The sequence below is a fragment of the Vicia villosa genome, linkage group LG4 (assembly GCF_029867415.1).
Source record: "Vicia villosa cultivar HV-30 ecotype Madison, WI linkage group LG4, Vvil1.0, whole genome shotgun sequence".
Lineage (NCBI taxonomy): Eukaryota > Viridiplantae > Streptophyta > Magnoliopsida > Fabales > Fabaceae > Vicia > Vicia villosa.
In genome coordinates, this window is record NC_081183.1 from 76,913,440 (window position 1) to 76,923,582 (window position 10,143).

At 32.8% G+C, this 10,143-nt stretch overlaps 1 long non-coding RNA gene across 1 annotated transcript; it reads right to left on the reverse strand.

The window, feature by feature from the left end:
- Positions 1-5,934: 5,934 nt before the first annotated feature.
- On the reverse strand, positions 5,935-9,745 carry LOC131599272 (uncharacterized). Its single transcript, XR_009282686.1, has 3 exons — positions 9,612-9,745; positions 9,264-9,344; positions 5,935-6,202 (listed from the first exon to the last, which is right to left on the reverse strand). It is a non-coding gene; the product is annotated as an uncharacterized LOC131599272 (long non-coding RNA).
- Between the last annotated feature and the right edge of the window lie 398 nt (positions 9,746-10,143).

Genomic DNA, 10,143 nt, shown 5'->3' on the forward strand with positions numbered 1-10,143 from the left:
GGTGGAAACTCAAACTCAGACCATGTGCAAATTTAACCTCTTACATTTCTGAAAGCAGATCTATCTTGTCAAGTCCAGTCACGTTTAAAAATAGGAAAAAAATCGTTTGAACAAAATATTAAAAGATGGACGGTGTACGGACATGACTTAGTTAAATTTTGTAAAGGATTAAATAAAGACTTTGTTTATTAGGGACTAATTTGTACTTTTTTGTGAGGGACTAAAATGAGACTTCATTTGTGGTCCAGTCACGGTGAAAAAATGGTTTGAAAAAAAATATTAGTAGAGGGACTAATATGACTCGGTTAAATTTTGTAAGAATTTAATAGAGACTTTTTTATTCTCAGGGACTAATCTAACCGCTGTATTTTTTGTGAAGCACTAAAATGGACATTCACTCTTAAAACAACATATCCTACAAAAAAAATTAAAAAGGCATAAACTAAAAAAAGGACTATCTGCATGTTATTATTATCTTCTTCATAAAAAAAAAATCTTTATCATCTATTTTCTTCACGGAACACACAGTGCTCATTTTCTCTATTTTTTTACTATGCATACCACCAAATGAAACAAACATAAAGAAATTGCAGCACATAAAATCCAGAATAGCAAGACATAACAAAAGCCAGCAACACACGAAAGTAAAAAAAAAAAAAGGAGCGAATTGAACCTGTTATGGGCGGAGTTCACCGACGAGATGCGTGGTGGTGCGGTAAATCGGTGTTGACCGATTGCAGCGGTTGTGCATCGGTGATCTACGGATGTCGGAGTATTCCCGGCATGGGTTGTTGGATCTGATTCGGATATCCTCTTGGATCTCTTCTTTAACAGCAAACGTGGCTACGCGGAGGGGCACCGTCGCACCGATAGGTTGATTTGGAATACCGGCTTTGCGAATCTTGCTTCCTCATCTTCTCGTTCTCCTTCTTTTCTTCTTTTCTACAGAAACAAACTTAAATCGCAAAAAAAGATTCGTCAGATTTTTGTTGTTGTTTACTGTTAACCTTGATAGCTCATAATTTGAGGTTATGGATCCAGGTGGTGTTAATGGTGATGAAACCGTAGGTTGTAATGTATTTACAGTACAAGGTGAATTGTTAGTGCGAATAGGTTAGAAGTGGAAGTGTTTGGAAATAATATATGAAGGTGTTTGAAGATTATGTATGGATGTACAAGTGAATGGGGTGAAGGTTTATGTAGGTGTATTTGAAAGGTGATTTGTAATGAGTTGAAGAAAGGTAGGAGGCTTTGGAGAACACAAGTGAATGTTAGAGAAAAAGGGTGGGTGTCAATGTTTGCAGTGTAAAAAATGGCTTTTTGTACGTGGGATTGTTAGAGACGGTTCGAATAAGGGTTAGAAAGTGTTTGTCTATTTATATTGATTTTTAGGTCAACAAAAAGAGAAATAAAATAAAGTTATTTAACAAGAAATTAAATTACTTTTATTTGTTATGATTGTGTATCACAATTAACAAATTATATTAATAAAATCAAGATTGAAAAACTAAATGAAGAAATCAAATCTTTTTGGTATTTTTTGATATTTTTATGATAAAAAATACATAAAATGAAAAATTAATAATTTCTAAAAATGCTTAAAACTAAAAAAACGAAAATTAATATTAAAATGATAAAAAGATATTATTTTTGTGATTTTTTGAATAAAATACTAATAAAATAAAGTTAGAAATAAATAAAGGGAAAATATCAAAAGTGGAATTTGAACACGGGACCTCATACTTGCAAATCTTACTTTCTTACCCATTGTGCTATATTATTTGTTCGAAATAAAAATACAAATTGAAAGTGTATGAAGCATCGGCCAGCATTTTGCTATTTATTAAAATATGAATAATTTAAAAGTAAATCATTTATTTTAAAATAGATTTAATTCGAATATTTATAAATTCAGAATGACCATGTAAATGAACCCAAGATTTTTATAAAACCTAATTTTTTGAAATTTCGAAAAGTGTGGGCGAATTTTGGGGTATGACAGAAGGTATTAGCACCCTTTGTATCCATGGTTATGCATGGGCTCTTAATTGCTTAACTCACTTTGTTTGTTTGAAATGTTTGATTTGTGTGTGTGTGTTTAAAAAGAAGGTGCCAATAGTAAGGCAAAAGTTTGTAATGATTCTTGTATCAGTCCTCAAGAATGTATACGAAGTATTTTGAAATTGTTTCAAATAGGCGGTGTGAAGAGCATTTTGAGCAAGAAATTAAGCGCAACCTACCCTAATGTTTGGTCTTTCTTGTTCTTTTCCTTTCATTAAGGGAAAGAGGCTATCCATACCAATTGTTGGGTAGGTAGTCCTTTTATTGAATTTAAACGGGTCATCGAATGGTCATAGAAGGAAACATGTAGGGACATCTTCGCATTCGAAGGGACGATCATCATTTTATCATAGGCAACTCGAAGCGACTATGATGATATTAATCGGAGGCAACCTCGCTAAGACATCCCTACGTTTGAGGGACTTGACCATGTATTCGAAAGGCAACGAAGAGAGGGTTACCCTAATGGTGAGTGTGTGAACAAGTAAAAAGGGTGTGTTGTTTTCAGTTATCTTTATCTTGGATTTAGTGATCTAACGATTGCTCTTATCTTCTCATACAATCCTAAGGCATACATCTAAGCAATATATAGCAGTTTATAGGTGCGGAAAATAAAGTGCGGAAAAGTAAACCCTACACTATTACATGGCTTCGGGATGGGGGAATTACAATAAACTAGGGAGTGCAGAAACAGAAATCCTAATTAAAACTATAACAACCCTTAGCAATTACATAAAAAAAATGAGAAAATAAAAGTACGGAAACTTAAAATCTAATTACTATTACAACCTCAAAACAAATACATGATTATAAATAATAAGATCGAGAAATCGAGAGATGGACGGAGAATAGAAGAGAAAAAAAGATTTTGAAGTTAGGGTTTAAAAAAATAGGGTTAGACCATTATCTTTTAACCTAATTATTAACTAAACTAGTAAGAGACCCGTGCGTCTGCACGGGTAACTTTATTCATATTTTAGATTATTTGATAAAGTGGGTAAGTTTATTTATATCTTAGATTATTTGATAAAGTGGGTAAGTTCATTTATATCTTAGATTATTTGATAAAGTTTGATTGTTGCTAATATATAATTGTTATTTCAAAATCTCTAATAATTAAATATATAGTAAATTATCAACATGATAAATCTAATATATCTAATAACTATAAATATTTACAAATATCACTAATAAGATTTTATATTTACAAATATTTTGTTGATTAAAATAAAAAAGTATTGTGGTGATAGTGACCCGTGGAAATAGTAAATTCTAATGATAAAATTTTTAGAAGTTGGTAAAATTTATAAATACCGCTCATTATTTTTTTAGAATACAATAATAAATTGATAAATTTAGTGATAAAATTCACAGGAGTTGCATTATAAATTATAAAATGAGAAATTATGAATTGTGATTTGGAAATGATATTTTTTTTACATATATATTTAAAATTTTCTCAAATAAAAATAAAATATTTTTAAAATACACACAAACATTAGTGTAATAGAAAAGAAAATGATTGTTATCTTGTACTTAATTTGTTTTATAAAAATTTAAAATATTGACTTATATTTCATCACAGGTTTATAAGTTATTATTATATCTAACACAAGCTCTTTTTCATCTACTTTTATATATTAAGACTATAAAGAACTAATGGTTCTATGAGCTCATTTGTTGGTGTCAAACATGTCATCTCTACTTCATGTTACTTAGTTGCAATTTTGTTTTAAGTGAAAACAAATCCTTGTAATGCTGATTTTTAAGTCCATCAAAGTTACCGGGCTTTTTGAACTTAAGTGTGGAGATTATTAATTTCTTTATTGAATATCATATGGTTAATACAACACTCTTATAAAATAAAACAAAAATAAAGAAGTAAAAAAAAAACTTATATCTTAACCTAGTATGCATAAACATGGTAATAACGAAGAAATTCTCCGAATGTCGATCTCAAGGACTGCGTAGTAATATCGAGTGCAAATTGTAGTTCAATTAAACAAAAACTAATGTTGGGGTTGTGTTTGCAAATTGTGACTAAACAATAATTAAAATAAGCAAAAAAGTAAATTGGCTTTTTGACAAATATGAGTATTATGCTAGGGTAAAGTGTGTGATTGTTCCTGTAATAACCTTGGATTTAGATCTCCTCAACAAGTTCATAGTATTTAATTACCAGCCAGCCCTTTAGGATATTTTCCCCTAATTCCTTAGCGGGAAAACCTTTGAACATTCATCCTAAATCCTAAGTCCTTAGAGAATTATGATGAAATCAAGCCTTTATGTTATCAAGAGTTAACCGGTAACTATAGGGTATCCCTAGTCCTAGGTGATATCTACTATAGTCTAATCGTACAAAAACCTTAACAACCGCTGTCCAGCTGGTTGTTAACCGTAAATCAATCTTGTTGGTCCGACAAAGAAAACATAAAAACCTTGTATAATTAAACTAAATAAGAAAATAAATCTATTGATGAACTCAGGAATTCAAAATCATTACATAATCAAATCAGGGACACCCCCTAGCATTAGGGTTTAGTTACTCATATTGTTCAAAGAAAACAAAATATAAAATAGAGACATTACAAGAATTGAGATGAAAGTTGATCTTCAATCGCTTCCGTTCATGAAAACCTTCTTCTCTCCCAAACCTTTGTTTTCTCCAATCTTCAATCGTGTCTTCTCTTGGCCAAAAAGTCCTCTAATTCATCGTTAAAACTCTTCTAAATAGTGCATACTCACTTAGGTTGGTTGGAAGTACCCAAAATGCCCATTGGGTCAACACTTAATAAAAAATCACAAAAATCAGCAAAATCAGCGTTTTAACCAACACTGCCCGTGTCATGCAACACGGGTGGCCGTGTTGGCCCTCTGAACTTAAATTCTCGAAATCACTCCCAGCACTGCTGACACGGGTGCCCGTGTTAGGTAACACGGCCCGTGTCAGCCCTTAACTTCAGAATTTGGCTTTGAGTTCTTCAGCAAAGTTGTAGCCCTTTTCGTTAGCAAAATTTTGCCACCGGAACCGCGTCATTCCGAGTTACGAAGCTCTAGTTATGATCAAAACACTACACACCTGTCACGATGAGAAACATGCTAAAAATTTCCAGATCTCACACTTGCTAACACGAGCCGTGTCAGCCCCATGACTTTCATCTCTTTTGCATTTTCTTGGCCACGCCTCATCCTAACACGGCCAGTTTCAGGTGACACAGGTGGTCGTGTCAAACCTCATGTAGCTTGATTTTTCACTTCCTTCGAAACTCCCCTTTTTGTACTTTTTCGCATAGATTTGTCTCGATTTATTCCTTTGAGTCTGCAAACAGTAAAATACACAACCAAAGCATAAAATGTAGAAGAATGAAGTAAAACACTTGACAATATAAAGCAAAGACGACTAAAATCTAAAGTAAATAAACGTGTAAAAACCACTGATCAGTAAGCTATACTACTTGTCACTTATCTCATATTAAGTTTTTGTCATATACTTTGTCTTCAATTTGAAATTAGTTTAACTGAGATGAAATTTTATATAAAGCAAAATCAGTACTAATTAAGAGAGACACAGTTTTAAAAAAAAATAACTTAAGTTATAGTGTAATTCTCTTTATTATTTGTGTTTTAAGAGATGCAATAAGGAATCCTATAATTTACACTTATAATCTAATATCTAACTTTAGGAATGAAAAAAAATTATATATGTATATTCCAATAATGTTCAAAAAGACACATTATAGAAATTATAAACTATAGACCATAATTGATCAAACTTTCACCTATAGACTATAATTGAGAACAGGGGTGCTACTATCGAAGCTGCGTAGCGAATTATTTCTTCTTCAATACTATCAGAAAGAGAAATATGTTGGTCTCTAGCACCGTTTCTAGATGAAGGCTGTAAAATATTTGACATCTTAAATGTAGATATCAAGTTCATTTTAAGTATAAAATGCATATCACTCGTTGCTTTTAGTCCATATCAAATAGATGTTCATGGTCCATAACAATTCCAAGCACATCATGACCCTGGTGTATTTCTACTTCTTTGAGATTTTGACTAACTCCCATCTTGTTCTTACCTCCAAAGGCAAAGTGTGGCTTTGTTGGAGTTTGTTTGAATGAATTCACGCCTATCACTCTGTGATCATGCACAAAAATAGTGGATAAGCAAAAGAGAAAACAACTATGATATAGGTAAAGTATATAGATGAAAAAGGCAGTACCAGTTGTGGACGTGACATATCTGTTTTATCTTAAAACCATTAGTCAATAACATATGCTATGTTGCAGTCTATGTAGCAGAACTTTAATAAAGTGTAGCAGAAGTTGGTTAACCACATGTGCGAAGTTGGTTAACAAAAAACTCAACTGTTAGCAGAAATGTGATAATGTGTATGGAAATGTATGGAAATGTTTTGACTAAAGAAAGTTATTGATGTAAAACATATATAGTGAATTTCCCAATCTTTGTTTCCATTTTGCAAATCCTTGATCAAAATAGGAGGCCTGGATATCTGACATTAACATGATGTTAGTATTTGACGTCAAATTTGAATAGAAGATAAATGAAAAGCATTACAACCATCAAAATTGAATTTACATTAACTAATGCATACATTTGTGATTGTGAGATAAAATTTGATAATTGTGAGAGTGAGGACATAAATTGTAAAAATGTAAATTGTGACAATAATTCTTATGTAAAACAATGACAGTGGTATGTGTAGTCACCAACAGTTAATTGTTTTACAACACTTTCAACACCACACTGTAGTAATCCACCTGAAAACATATTAACAAACAAAAACAACATTTCACTTGCCTCCACAGCTTTCAGATAGCCAAGCATACGTCATGATTTGAAGTCCATACAATATGATTTTGATGTAGAAAGATTTACATATTCTGTTACAATGAGCATTTATTGAAAACAAAAAGGACCAACCAACAATAAGAACAATGTAACACTCCATATTTTCATAATTTAATTTAAAATTAATTTAATTGAATTATGGGGAATTATTGAGAATTATTGAGAAATTAAGAAAATGGGCTTAAGTTGTGATTAGTAAAGAGGGGGTGCATTGGTGGGCCCTATTACTAATTAAAATAGGGCCAAGGAGAAGAGAAAAGTTTGAACGTGAAAGAGAAGAGAAGCAGAGAAGTGCGAAAAGGGGAAGAGCGAAGAATCAACCTTCAGGTAAGGGGGGACTCTTCCATTTATCTTCTATTATGGGATTATAGGTAGTAGGATAGAATAGAACATGTTGTTTATGTCAATTGAGTTATGCTTAGGTTGTAGAAATGTTAGGTTTTGGAAGAATTGAGTAATAATGTTGTATTGATCATGTATGGTGTGAATTGGATGGTTGAAATGTGTTATAATTGTGTTAATTTGTATTTGTGGTTGCTGTTTTGGTGTTATAATACATTTGGGTGCGAATTGGTGTGGATTCGGGTTTATACGGTGTTGAAAAAAATGGGTTTTTTCTGCTACAGCAGCGTCGGAATCAGTTCCCAGGTGGGAGGAACCGGGTTCCCGTAGTAGAAACCAGAAGCGAAGGATTTTTGTTCAGCAGGAACCGGTTCCCATGTAGGTACAACCCGGTTCCTAGTAGTAAAAACCAGAGAGGAGTTTCTGAAGGATTTCAGGAACCGGTTCCCACGTAGGGAGGAATCGGGTTCTACGTAACTTTTTCTAAATTTTTCTTAACTTTGAAAACTCCTAACTTTTAAACCGTAAATCAGATTTTAGTGTCGTTTTGAGCATAGTAAAGCTAATCAAATGATTTACATAATAAAATAGTGTTTTGGATTCTTGATTCGAAATTAATTTAAAACACTCGATTTTATTTGGTTGTGGTGGTTTATGCGTACAGGTACATTAATGAATGTTTTACCCGTTAGGATGTTGTGGTTGTAATTGGTGCTTGTCATACATATATTGTTGATGTAAAATATGTATTTTATGATGGTTGAGCAATAGCACAGATGTGTGTGGCTATTGATTATTGTATTGGTTGATGATTATGACATTTGGTTGGTTAATGTGGGTGATGAGCATGTTATGGTTGATACATGCATTTCATAATCATTATGTGGCTGATCCTTGATGATGGTGGATCAGTGGTAGCTAATTCCCATTGTATGGAATTAGTGAGTGGGTGTCGCTGCATCCTTGACGATGGTGGATCGGTGAGATGGGTTATCCCAGATTTTGGTACCACATGCATATAGTTACATTGCATTAGGTTACTTGTGTTATTATAACATGAATGGAAGATTGTCCAATGTTATAATACGTGTGATTGTGTATTGGTTGTGATTAATTGAGTGGTTGTGAATATGATCGTAACTGTAATTGGGTGAATAATATGTGATTGATGTTTTATTATCTATATCTTATAACATTGGTTAAATGTGAATGAGACTCACCCTTACTGTTGTTATTTTTCAGATTGAGGAGTAGCTTTTGTACTTGGTGAGGATTAGCTCGTCAAGTAATTCGTTAGAGTCGGTTGGGTCCGTGTCATGCTCTGGTCGTGTAACACTGGGGACGTTGTTTAGAGTTACTTATTAAACTCTTTTATTGGGTGTTTTAATTATGGTGGTGTTTTAAGTCTATGACTTTGGTTGTTGCGTTATTCAGATGTTAAAGATATTTCCGCTGTGTTAACATGATAATCTGAATAATTTTGGTTTAACGTTCTCTTTTATGGCATGACATGAGTATTGTTTTAATTATATGGAAGTTGTAATGCCCTTTTCATGTTTTACTCTGATTATTGTTAAACATTTATACGGGGTATTAGAAGGGTGTTACAAACAACAAAAAAGAACAAAAAGTCAAGAAAAATGCTTCAGACCAATATTTACATCCAAAAGAAACAGAAACACAACAATCACAATATCCAATCTTTAGATCAAAAAAATCCAATTGTTACTTCCGAATCAAAAACACTTCCAATATTACCTTCAAACCCAATCTTTAGTTCGAAAAAGTATAGCAGCTCTCTTAGAATTTCGTGAGGTGGTTAATTGCATCTCATGCATAGATTGAAGAAAAATATGCCTTATGTTTTGTACCCTATGAACTGCTAGAAATACTAAGCAATACTTATGTGCTCCATGTATATATGATGGCAAATAAATGTTAGATTAAATTATAAGTTGATTTCCATGTTGTCTATAAGCCTCACCTTCCCAAACATTAGAGCAACACAGAACACAACAGGACCTTTGATCAACTCAACCTTCTCTAAACTCTGTTGTTCAATAATCTGCACGAAAAATGTATCAAGTTAGCAGGTAACATTTAAATATACTGTTATTTAAGGGAGATGCAAAATGGTACAGCTGAACAATTTGGACATGATGGCCATTTCCCCTTAAGTTTGAAAACATCCATGAAGACTCATATAAAGAATTCAAATCATGGTTACCAAATCGAGACTCAATTAAAACCATGGTTATAGTTAATTTAAACACCAACAGAAAGAAACTCATTATAATTGTAAAAACACTATCTGCTTCTAGAACATGAATACCTAAAAGCTTATTTCCTTTTCCCTTGCATATTTCATTCTTTTCAAATCAGAAACTCTCATAAAATCAACATTTTTCCCAAACCCTAAACCAGATTCAGAAATCATGAGGCTGGAATAAAAATCACAGATTTATAGTCAAAATAGAAATGTTAAAAGGATAACAAAAACATAAACGAAGTCACGGAGGAACCTAGATCCAAGCCATTGAAAAGCTCCAACGTGTAATTTGAAGGTGTTAGCGTTTCCCTTTACCAGATCCTTAATAAGAATTGGAGCCCTTGACATTGTTATTGGTACAGATCCGGTTTTGGAAGAAACAATGGAAGGGGTTTTCGGTTTAATGGTTGTGTGGGATTGAAGATGAAGGTCAGTTTTGTTGTTGTTTCACGACTGAACCATGGTGAAAGCTTGTTGTTGTCGGCGGTGAAATTTTAGGGTTTGAGGGAAAAAGATGGAGAAGAGAGTATACGGAAGACAGAGAGAGAGGAAAGAAAATGTTATGAGAAAGAGAGGGGAGTGTAAGGTTGGGTTG